At 41.7% G+C, this 11,656-nt stretch overlaps 1 non-coding gene across 1 annotated transcript; it reads left to right on the top strand.

The window, feature by feature from the left end:
- Positions 1 to 11,185: 11,185 nt before the first annotated feature.
- Positions 11,186 to 11,292, top strand: LOC122644419. Its single transcript, XR_006330349.1, has one exon. It is a non-coding gene; the product is annotated as a small nucleolar RNA R71 (small nucleolar RNA).
- Positions 11,293 to 11,656: the final 364 nt, after the last annotated feature.

The raw sequence follows: 11,656 nt of genomic DNA, 5'->3' as shown, positions 1-11,656 counted from the left end.
GGCTACCACAGGCCTCATTTCCAAGCTGATTGCAGCATCTAGTCTATCAGTCACAATCATCATGATATATTCCACAGAGTTGATCAACAGTCACACGATGTGTATAATTATGAAATTTGCATCTAATTAAGTAACACAACATTATAATTATAGAATTAATTGCCGGCATAACAACAATTATGTTACACATATATACACAATAATATTTCACTAACCTGGGTTTGGTTCTATGAAATCAGTTATAGTTTCAGTTTCGGCTGCAATCTGACTGTAGGCCTCGAGCGCGGGATCAAACCTTAAGTATAAATCAGAAATATGTCATTTAATAGTCCAAACTATTTTTGGATGCCTTAGGGTTTATCTAGGCTCACTGGGTTGACTCGGTGCATAATCAAACATCATATGGAATTCTCTGGGCCTTGCACTAGGCTTTAGGTCTAAGTCCCGGTGCATCATCCGGAGAATGTGGTCTAGGGGTAGAATGGTCATTTACACCTATAGTACATGGTTCAAGGTCATAACAGCCTTACAACACTTACTCCAATTCAGCAGTGCTGCAGGACCAACATAGACAAGGTTTCCAATCCTACGGAGCCCACTTGGGTACCCAAGGTATCTTTAATTATGGATAGATGTGAGGAGGGGTATTTTGGTTATTTACCACCTCCTTACACTGTTTGTACTCCATATGTGGAGGTCCCCAAAGCAAATCCGCAAAATTGCCTCTTTTAATTCTCTAGGCGATGTCTCTGGATGATGTGTGCATCGCCCAGAGCCTGTTAAGAACGTGAACAGGCTCCAATTCCTAGGTTTTACACCATGGGCAGTGCCTTGGTCAATCCCGCATGCATGTTAGATCAACATGGACCCCATGGAGTGTAGTTTGCACTGGCCTTCATGGGTTTTTTACCTCGGCCCACCATTGGCTGCCAGGAGCTGCCCAGACAGCCCAGTGAATAGTAACCCAGTATAGCTTCAGCTGCAGACCATGGATTTGGCTGCATGCAAGGGTTGTTTCACAGGTTTTAGGGCCATCCAAAGCTGCTGCAACTCATGGCTAGGCCAGATGCACCCAGGGCACACAGATCAGAGCCTAGACTACCTATTCTTGGTGCAACAGTGCAGTGCAGTCTGGCACAGAGACAATGTCACACCCCAAACCACCCCCTAGGAGGATTGGGTAGGTGACCGGAATTGCATATCGGCAATCCGCCAGATCCCACGGATCTAGAAGCAGTGCTTATGATCATGGAACCACAACCATCTCTTTACCATAGGCAAGATCAAAGTGCAGCAGCAAAAACTACAATTCAATAATAAAAGGAAGCATAGTGATACAGGGAAATGGTGATAATATATACATAAGAAAGTTTGAACATTTTTCCCCAACCCACAAGCAAGAAACAAAGCTGATAAGTACAGTACTACATACATAGACATATATAGGGTGAGCATACTCAACCCCAAAAAGAAAAGTAAAAAGAAACTACAACTAATCAACAGTCAGAATGGGAAAACTCCTAACCAAATAAAAAGGAGTTCCCACAGCAAAACATCAGAAGCACTTCTAAACGGTCTTCATCCACGACCACAGAGAAAGTACGTAGGATTTGTATGACCTCCGTGGGGGTCCACACCAACATCATCATAACAACCAGGACTCTCCTCCTCGAGATGACCCGCCATACCACAGCAGCATCCACCTGCAAAATCATCTAAGAAAACATTGTATAACAGAGTGTGAGCCCCCACCGACCTCATAAGCAAATAACATCAATCATGCATGCACATGCAATCACATTTCACAATTCATATGATCCTACATGATATGCAAGTCCAGTTTAATTATTAGCCACCTAACAATACAAGTAAGTCGGGTCTGTGCTACTACAATCCCCAATACATGTATCCCTGGTGCGGGCTTCTAACCCCTTCCCGTGATACACCCATTGAGTTTTTGGAGAGGACCAGTCAGCTCCCACATTCGTTCACCACGGTCAGCCCGACCAACCCTCTGTGATTAACCTGTGAGACAATCCATTTCTTTTCTCTTTTCTTTTCTTTTCTGGCTTGTAGCCCATATGCACCATTTCGGTGTTCTATTCATTTCTTTTACTCTTTTCTCATTTTCTGATGGTCGCCCCCACAGGCATCCAACACCTTAACCCCTGTTGGCAAGGGTGCGTAGCACGGGTGATGAAACTCTAGCCCCATGTCTATATGGCATCATATGAGTCAGGTGGTGTCAACCGCATCCCATACTACGGGCTACCACGGGCCTCATTTCCAAGCCGACTACGGCATCTAGTCTCACATTCACAATCATCATAGAAGAATTCACAGTGTTGATCAACAGACAGTCATTATGAAGTGATTTGAGTAAATTGAACAAAAGTAAATAACACAGCAATTATATTCAATTCTTATTAGCTGGCATCATATCATAATTACATATACACATCTGACAGAATTATTCACTCACCTGAGTTGGGTTCTAAGCCCTCAGTTGCAAACTCAGTTTCAAAAGCAGTTTGGTTGTTGGCCTCGAGCACGGGATCAAATCCTAGATACAAATCACATAATGTCTTGTTAAATTTTCAGTCTATCACTGGGTATCCTAGGGTTAACCTAAACTTACTGGGTTGACCCGGGGTTCAATTGGTTACACTTGGAATCACTGGCCTTGCACTGGGCCTCAGGTTATGCCCCAGTGCATCAACCAGTGTCAGTGGCTTAAAGGGTAAAATGGTCATTTCCATATTTATACTTGACCCTAGGTCAAACCAAGTCCACAGTGCTGTCCACAAGTCACACCCCAAACCACCCCCTGGGAGGATTGGGTAGGTGACCCGAATTGCACGACGACAATCCGCCAAATCCCACGGATCTAGAAGCAGTGCTTACATTCAAGAACCAACATCCACATCTTAACCACAAGTAAGATCAGAGTAATGCAGAACATCTACAATTTATACAAATAATCGGAAGCATAGCGATACGGGAAATGGTGATAATATATACATGTAGAAACTTGTTTGTTACATTTCCCATCACACACAACCCACAACGAAGGAAAACATAAGCTGATAAGTACAGCACTACATACATGATTATATATAGGGTTAGGGTACCCAACCCCAAAAGAAAGAAAGAAAACAAAAGCAGTAACTAAAACCGATCCACGGTCAAAAATAGGAAACCTCCTAATAAAACAAAAAGGAGTTTCCAACACCAAATATTAGAAGCACTCCTCAACGGTCTTCATCCACGACCACCGAGAAAGTACGTAGAATCGGTATGAGCTCCGTCGGGGTCCATACCAACATCATCATACACACCAGGACTCTCCTCCTCGAGATAGCCCGCCATGCCACAACGGCATCCACCTGCAAGATCATTGTTTGAGTTAAAATAAAACCGCAAGCCTACGGGTCAATCGTAGCTACGGGTCGAACACGAGGAGATATACGCCACTCTATTTAACTAACTTAAAAGTAATGCAAAATGAACCAAATTAAAGTGTTAAATTAAACTAATTAAACTAACGAAAATCAATGCATCCTAACTCATAAGCATCTAACAAAATTAAGGGATTAAATCGGCGTCCTAACACATGAGCATCTAACCTATCAAACTAAAGCGAATTGAAAGGAATAGAAATACAGCCACACATACTAACCACATAAAAAGAAATAAGGGAATAAAAATGCATCCATAAACCACAACCATATAAAATTAAAATAAAAGAAATAGAGGGGGAAGAAGAAGAAGATAGAGAGAGATAGAGGAGATGGAGAATGAGATTGAGAGTTTAGATAGTAAAACCTGGATGTGCTTGCATGAATGTAAATGAAAAGCTTGAATACTTGCATAAACTTACCATGGCCTCCTCTTCTAAATCTTCAAGTCTTGTCATCAACTTAAGAACTTAGACTAGAAGGCTTAAAACCTAAAGTAGAATTAAGAAATTACAACCCAATTGAAGACTTAAATTGAAATTAAAGCATTAACTAAAAATTATAAAAGCAAACTAGAACTTAGAAAAGCCAAAAATCACAAATTAGAAGGAGAAGAAGAGAAGAAATTTCACTACGTGAATGAGCAAATTTTTACAAGAGAGGTAGGGGGTATTTATAGGTGGAAGAGAGGAGAAGAGAGAAGATGGAAGTGTAGGAGAAATATTCCCTAAGAAAAGAGAATATTCTCTTCTCTTTCCTCTTTTACAATGCCTTGAATCCTAAGAAAAAAGAAAAAAATAGAAAGAAGAAGAAGAGAAGATTGTTTACATAGACTTTCTATTTCTAGAAAAATAAACTTCCAATTCTAACAAGTGCTTCCTTTTCTTTGTAGATATCTTCTCCAAGCAATAAAATCAAAGCATCTTTGATTTTTCAACCTTCCATAGATGAGAAAATATAAATCTATCCCAAGTAGAATTCCAGAAGTGCCCTTGAGAAGTTGGAAGAAAGAGAGAGTAAGGGTGATGACTAGGATTCCTTCAAGAATAAATAAAATACCCATTCTGTCCTTTAGAAAACGTGGAGCATGGGGTGCTTATATAGGTCTCACCATTGTGTTCCTTGCGAAAAATCACACAAAATAGACCCAAATTTCATCCAATTCGGAGTTAGGGAGCCCAAGATATCTCAAGTTGAAGTTGGACTGTCCAGAGCCTTCCAAATGGAATCTTTCGGGTACAGTAAAGTAACTTTTGATAATTGCATTAAGGCCCCTAAAATCTGAACTTTCGCTTCACTTTGTCCCCATCTAACTGTCAATAATTATAAATAAACCCCTACAGACCATTTTCACGCGTCGTTACGGAAACGGCCATAACTTCTTTGTTTCAACTCGGAATTAAGTGCCGTTTGAATCATTGCGAAGCTGACTCGATGGGCTATGCATCCATTTACACTTCTAAAAAGCTTAAAAACATCTCTTTAGCATCATCTCCTTCATTTTCACAAGAATTCACCTAAACCCTGAAAAGCACAAGAAAGCACCGAGTAACTCTGTCCAATGTGGTAAAATGTATAATTTATGCCCTAAAATTTCACACATAAATGTGCTCATCAGATTCCCCCACACTTGAACGTTACTTGTCCTCAAGTAAAGCAAAAACAAAAACTAACCTAGAATGTAGAAAATCCTAACTCACTTTCGTAGGAATCACGGTTGCACTTAGCATGTGCAACAAGCCTTTAAACCCCTAGGTTACCCCTAGTGGACGAGTTGTGTCTCGTGGGTGTTTGCAGTGAATATACACCCAAAATTCAATTGTAAATAAATGCTGCAAACTTTAATCATGGCATAAGTAGGACAGTGCACAAAATCCCAAAAAGTGTTCAACTAATGATCAAGGAGCCAAAGGTTCCCCCACACTTGAATTTTATCACCCCACATCAATTCATGTAACAAGCATGCATCAAGTTCAAGGGATCTCGTCATATTTTCTGAACACTACTCATCTTTAAGTAAACCCCCCATAGCATCGATGGAACCAAAGACTTAGGCATTGAGTATTGTTGGCCATACTTTTTTTTTTTTTTTTCAGGCATTAAGGCAAAAGTTTTTTTTTCTTTCTTAACCACAAACTCTATTTCTACTCCACTACTATTCTCTGAATGACATGGTGGAGCATACACCAGACACCCAAATACTTGGTAGCTTCGCTTTTTGCATATATCCATAAGACATTGAGACATTGATGCAAGAGTTTTTTTTTTTTTTTTTTTTTTTGAGTTTCCTTCCAAGGAATTTCGATCAAGTCACCCTGCTTCATGAGGCACAGTGCCCTGTCTAGTCCTAAGGAATTCCACTTTCTTTTCTGTTCCTTGTTTTTTTTCTTTTTCTTTTTTTCATTCACTTCCACTTTCATGCCTTGCCTTGCCACAAACAAATTGGTCTCAACTACTAGCCAAAAGATCAAAGGGGTCCATAAACACATAGAGGAATCTAACCATCACATGAAGTAGCACTCATATTTTCAAACTCAATCCCCATCACCGGATACAAACCAACTAACATCCTTGAAAAGGGATTTTTTTATTATTTCGCATGCTAGGAGGGCACCTAATTCCCTCTCACTCTTGCTTTGCAATTTGAAGAGACTTATGCACATACCCAAAAACTATCGCCACAATCAAAATTCACAAAATTCAAAATTCACAAAATTCACAATTAAAGTCCAACACACCCCCCCCACACTTAATTCATGCAGTGTCCTCAATGCATGCAGAAAAGAAAGAATAAGGACAAGGGAGGGGATACATACCAGGATATCAGGGGTCCAGGTAAAGAGGTTCATGGAGATTCATGACCTCTTCGTCAACTGGAGTAGGCATCTCTATGTACGGCTTCAATCTTTGGCCATTGACCTTGAAAGTAGCTCCTGTACTTGGATTGAGGACTTCAACAGCCCCATGAGGATAAACTTTTTGAACAATATAGGGCCCATCCCATCTAGAACGCAGCTTACCTGAAAAGATATGCAAACGAGAATTGTACAACAAAACATTCTGGCCTACCTCAAAAGATTTTCTCAAAATGTGCCTATCATGGAAAGCCTTGGTTTTTTCCTTGTAAATTCGGGCATTCTCATATGCCTCATTCCTAAGCTCTTCCAACTCAGATAGTTGGAGTTTCCTATGGGCACCTGCAGTGCGTAGGTCAAAGTTAAGCTTCTTGATAGCCCAAAAGGCCTTGTGCTCAATCTCTACAGGTAAGTGACATGCCTTTCCATACACCAGACGGTACGGAGATTGATCAAGATCGGTCTTGAAGGCTGTCCTATGGGCCCATAACGCATCTACCAATCGGTTAGACCAATCCTTGCGGTTCGGGTTGATGGTTTTCTCAAGAATTTGCTTGATCTGCCTATTTGAAACCTCAACCTGGCCTCTGGGGATGGTAGGGTGTGGCCAATTTATGGACGACACCATACTTTTTCATGAGGGCCTCAAAAGGCCGATTACAAAAATGCTTGCCCCGATCACTAATGAGAGCCCGGGAGTACCAAAACGGGAGAAGATGTTCTCCTTCGAAATTTCACAACCACCTTGTGGTCATTGGTCTTACAAGCAATCGCCTCAATCCATTTGGACACATAGTCCACAAGCAAGTAATATGTACAGTTACCAAAAGAGTTAGGAAAGGCCCCATGAAATCAATACCCCATACATCAAACACCTCAACCACCAGAATTGGGTTGAGGGGCATCATATTTCTCTTAGTAAGACGCCCTAAGGATTGGCATGAAGAACATGCCCTGCAATAAGTAAAAGCGTCTTTAAACAGACTAGGCCAATAAAATCCACACTGTAAAACTTTGGCCGCAGTCTTATTAGGCCCAAAATGACCTCCACAAGCCTGATCATGGCAAAAAAATAAGACAGATTATTGCTCATGATCAGGGACACATCTCCGGATTACTTGATCCGGGCAGGTCTTAAAAAGATAAGGATCATCCCAAAAGAAATACTTAACTTGTGAAAAGAAACGATTCTTATCTTGGGTGGACCAATGTGCAGGTGTCACACCCGTAACCAGATAATTAACAATGTCAGCAAACCAAGGTTCACTAGACACTGCCATCAGATACTCATCAGGAAAATTCTCGTTGACTGGAGAATCAACAGTCAAGGAATTAGGTAGCCGGGATAGATGGTCTGCAACCAAATTTTCACACCCTTTCTTATCCCTAATTTCAAGATCAAATTCTTGTAACAAAAGGACCCACCTAATGAGGCGAGCCTTGGCATCTTTCTCCTGCACAAGATATTTGATAGCTGCATGGTCAGTATAAACAATCACATGTGATCCAACCAAGTAGGGCCTAAACTTCTCTAAAGCAAACACAACAGCTAAAAATTCTTTCTCAGTGGTGGTATAATTAAGCTGTGCATCATTAAGAGTCCTACTTGCATAATAAATCACATGGGGCAATTTATTGATTCTTTGCCCAAGAACAGCCCCTATAGCAAAATCAGAGGCATCACACATAAGTTCTAATGAAACTGTCCAAATTGGAGCTTGAATAATGGGGGCTGAAGTCAACGCTCTTTTCAATTGCTCAAAACTATCATGACACTCAGAAGAGAAATCAAATGGGCAGTCCTTTGCCAAAAGAGAGGTGAGAGGTCTAGCTATCTGGCTAAAGTCCTTGATGAATCTTCTATAAAAACCTGCATGGCCAAGAAAAGATCGAATGTCCTTCACACTCTTGGGTGGTGGTAAATTGGCTATAAGTTCCACCTTAGATCTATCAACTTGGATCCCTTCTTTGGACACAATGTGACCAAGAACTATACCTTGCTTTACCATGAAGTGGCACTTCTCCCAATTCAGGACCAAGTTCTTTTCTATGCATCTTTTAAGAACCAAAGAGAGATGATGCAAGCAATTAGAAAAAGTAGAGCCATGAATAGAAAAATCATCCATAAACACCTCTAGGAAGTGCTCTACCATATCGAAAAAGATACTCATCATGCACCTTTGGAATGTAGCAGGGGCATTGCAAAGCCCAAAAGGCATACGCCGGTAAGCAAAGGTTCCATAAGGGCATGTGAAAGTGGTCTTGTGTTGGTCCTCTAGAGCAATAGGAATTTGGTTATAGCCTGCATAACCATCAAGAAAACAATAATATTCATGGCCAGCTAGTCTCTCTAACATCTGATCAATAAAAGGTAAGGGGAAGTGGTCCTTCCAAGTTGCCGCATTCAATTTCCTATAGTCAATGCACACTCTCCATCCTGTGTGGATACGGGTTGGAATCAACTCATTATTAGCATTCTCAACTACAGTGACTCCTCCTTTCTTAGGCACAACCTGCACAGGACTCACCCATTGGCTATCAGAAATAGGATAAATGATGCCATGATCCAAGCATTTTAGGATCTCTTTCTTGATTGCCTCTTTCATCACAGGATTAGCCCTCCTTTGGGGTTCCCTAGAAGGTGTGGAACTCTCCATCGATGTATATGATGTTGAACAATGGAGGGGCTAATACCTTTGATGTCAGACATGGTCCAACCTATGGCTTCCTTATTATCCTTTAGAAGCTTAATCAACTCTTCTTCCTGAATAGAAGTCAAATCAGAAGCAATAATAACAGGAAGAGTATGATCATGTCCTAAGAAGACATACTTGAGGTTGGAGGGCAATGCCTTCAACTCTAATGTGGGGGGCTCAATAATAGAGGATTTGGGAATGGAAGTGGATAGGGGTCCAAGGGGCTCCAAAGGTGGTTGGATGCTCCAGACCTCAGATAAGGGAGTATCATCAACACCCTCCAATTCTTGCATACATTCTTGAAATCCCGAATCAAAATCAATCTCAAAGAACGTATCAATATCATCGGGAAATCCTTGAAGCATATGCACCTCTTCATCCATGTCAGGCTGCTTGCCCAACCTAAACACATTGAAGTCAACAGAAGTATTGCCAAAAGATAATTTCATGAGACCATTCCTGCAATTGATTAAAGCATTACTGGTAGCTAGGAATGGTCTACCCAATATGATTGGGATTTGGTCCTTAAAGTTGGCAGTGGGTTGGGTATCTAAAACAATAAAATCTACAGGAAAAATAAATTCTCCAACCTTCAACAGGACATCCTCAATCATTCCCTTAGGAACTTTAACCGACCGATCTGCAAGTTGAAGAGTAATTTTGGTCGGTTTCAGTTCTCCCAATCCCAGTTGTTGGTAGACATGAAAGGGTAAGAGGTTCACACTTGCACCAAGGTCCAATAAGGCATGATCAATAGTAGTATGGCCTATAGTGCAAGAGATGGTGGGGCTTCCCGGATCCTTATGCTTGATCCAAGTCGTGAGATTAGAGAACTAATGTTAGCAGCCAAGAATGCCTTTTTGGGCACATTGGTGGTCCACTTTTGGGTGCATAAGTCTTTGAGGACTTTAGCATAAGCGGATCCGGGCAATAGCATCCAACAAGGGGATATTCACCTGAACCTGTTTGAACACATCCAATATCTTCTCCACGTAGGAGACTTCTTGCTAACCAACCTATTTGGGAAAGGGGCGGTGGGGTATAAATTCTTTCGGGTTGGTCTTTTTAACTTCCTCAACAGAATCCTCTTTGGTTTCCTCAACCAAATCATCTCGGTATATCTTTAGGTTCATCGGACGAACCTAAAGCAAGAGGCACTTCAATGGCCTCTTCGTAAGGGGGAGAGTCAACAGGAGTATGAGATGATAAAGACCGAGGTGCACTAGCTGTTGATACTCACGGCCACTCCTTAAAGCATAAACAACATTTACCTGCCTGGAGGGCCCTTGGTGCTTGTTGGCCTTGTGCAACATTGGTTGGAGGAGCTTGGGTACCTTCTTGAATATGAACCGATGCCTAGGATTTGGCTCAGCGGCTAGGTAACTTCCCTGTTTCCCTCTCATGCGGGATTGTGACAAGCTGGTTGAGTTGTTTTTCCATGTTATTGTGGCTTGTCATGAGAAGAGCTATCTTGTTGTCCATCTCATTCAGTCTTGTTGCCTCTCCTATATTGGTAAACCCCGGGGTTGCGATAAGGTGCAAGGAGAGGAGGCCTAGCGAATTAATAGAAGGTCCTGGATGAGGATGAGGGGGAAAGGGGTTAGGAGACATTCCTTGGCTTTGTGGTGCATAGTTGGTCCTTTGGGCACCAACCTGGCCTTGATGGTTAAAGTTGGATGGGCTTGCTTGGTTCCCTTGATTCCATGAGAAATTGGGGTGATTTCTCCATCCTGGATTGTAAGTATTGCTATATGGGTTATTTTGGTAAAGAGCATTTACATTCTCAGTGCTGGAATTGCCCACCAAGGTGTTGGGGCATTCCTCAGAAAGGTGTCCAGGGGTTTGGCACCAACTGCATACCGACACATGGTTGACCTGGTTGACCGGATTAACTGGTATAGACTCTTTAAGAACTATGGACTCCAACCGTTTTATGAGGCTATCAAGTTTGGCCTCCTTGGCTGGCATACCCTCAATGAGATACCCCTTAGTGGTCCTTTCAGCCTCTTGGGAAGATTCCCATTCCCTAGTCTTATCAGCCAAATTGGTTAAGAATGTCCATGCATCATTCTCCTCAGAAAAAGAAGTAAAGCCTGCTGGACACATAGACTCTACAAGTTGCTTGGTCTGATAATCAATACCCTCATAAATAATTTGGCATAGCTGCCACAAGTCAAAACCATGGTGAGGGCATTCTAAGAGGAGGTCCTTGAATCTTTCCATGAATTTAGAAAAGGACTCATATGGTTTCTGCCTGAACTGGAGGATGTCACTTTTAAGCTTATTGGTCTTGTGAAGAGGGAAGAATTTTCTCAAAAAGACAATGGTGAACTCATCCCATGTATTAATGGAGTTTGTTGGCAGTCCATAGAGCCACTTCTTGGCCTGGTCTTTCAGGGCAAAGGGTATAAACCTAAGCCTAACTACATCATCAGTCAAATTCTGGACCTTAATTAGGACACAGACCTCCTCAAATTCCCTAAGGAAGAGATATGCATCCTCATTAGCCATCCCATGGAAATGGGGTAGCATGCTGATGAAGTTGGTCTTGAGTTCATAGTTATTCCCTGTAACAACAGGCAGACTAATGCATGAGGGCTGTGCAGCCCTGGTGGGGTAAAACCTATCCTTAAGAGTCTTGGGTTGT

Source organism: Telopea speciosissima, chromosome 10 (genome assembly GCF_018873765.1).
Source record: "Telopea speciosissima isolate NSW1024214 ecotype Mountain lineage chromosome 10, Tspe_v1, whole genome shotgun sequence".
In the NCBI taxonomy this organism is placed as follows: domain Eukaryota; kingdom Viridiplantae; phylum Streptophyta; class Magnoliopsida; order Proteales; family Proteaceae; genus Telopea; species Telopea speciosissima.
The sequence above is the reverse complement of the archived record's forward strand: the minus strand, read 5'-3'. Positions and strand labels throughout refer to the sequence as shown.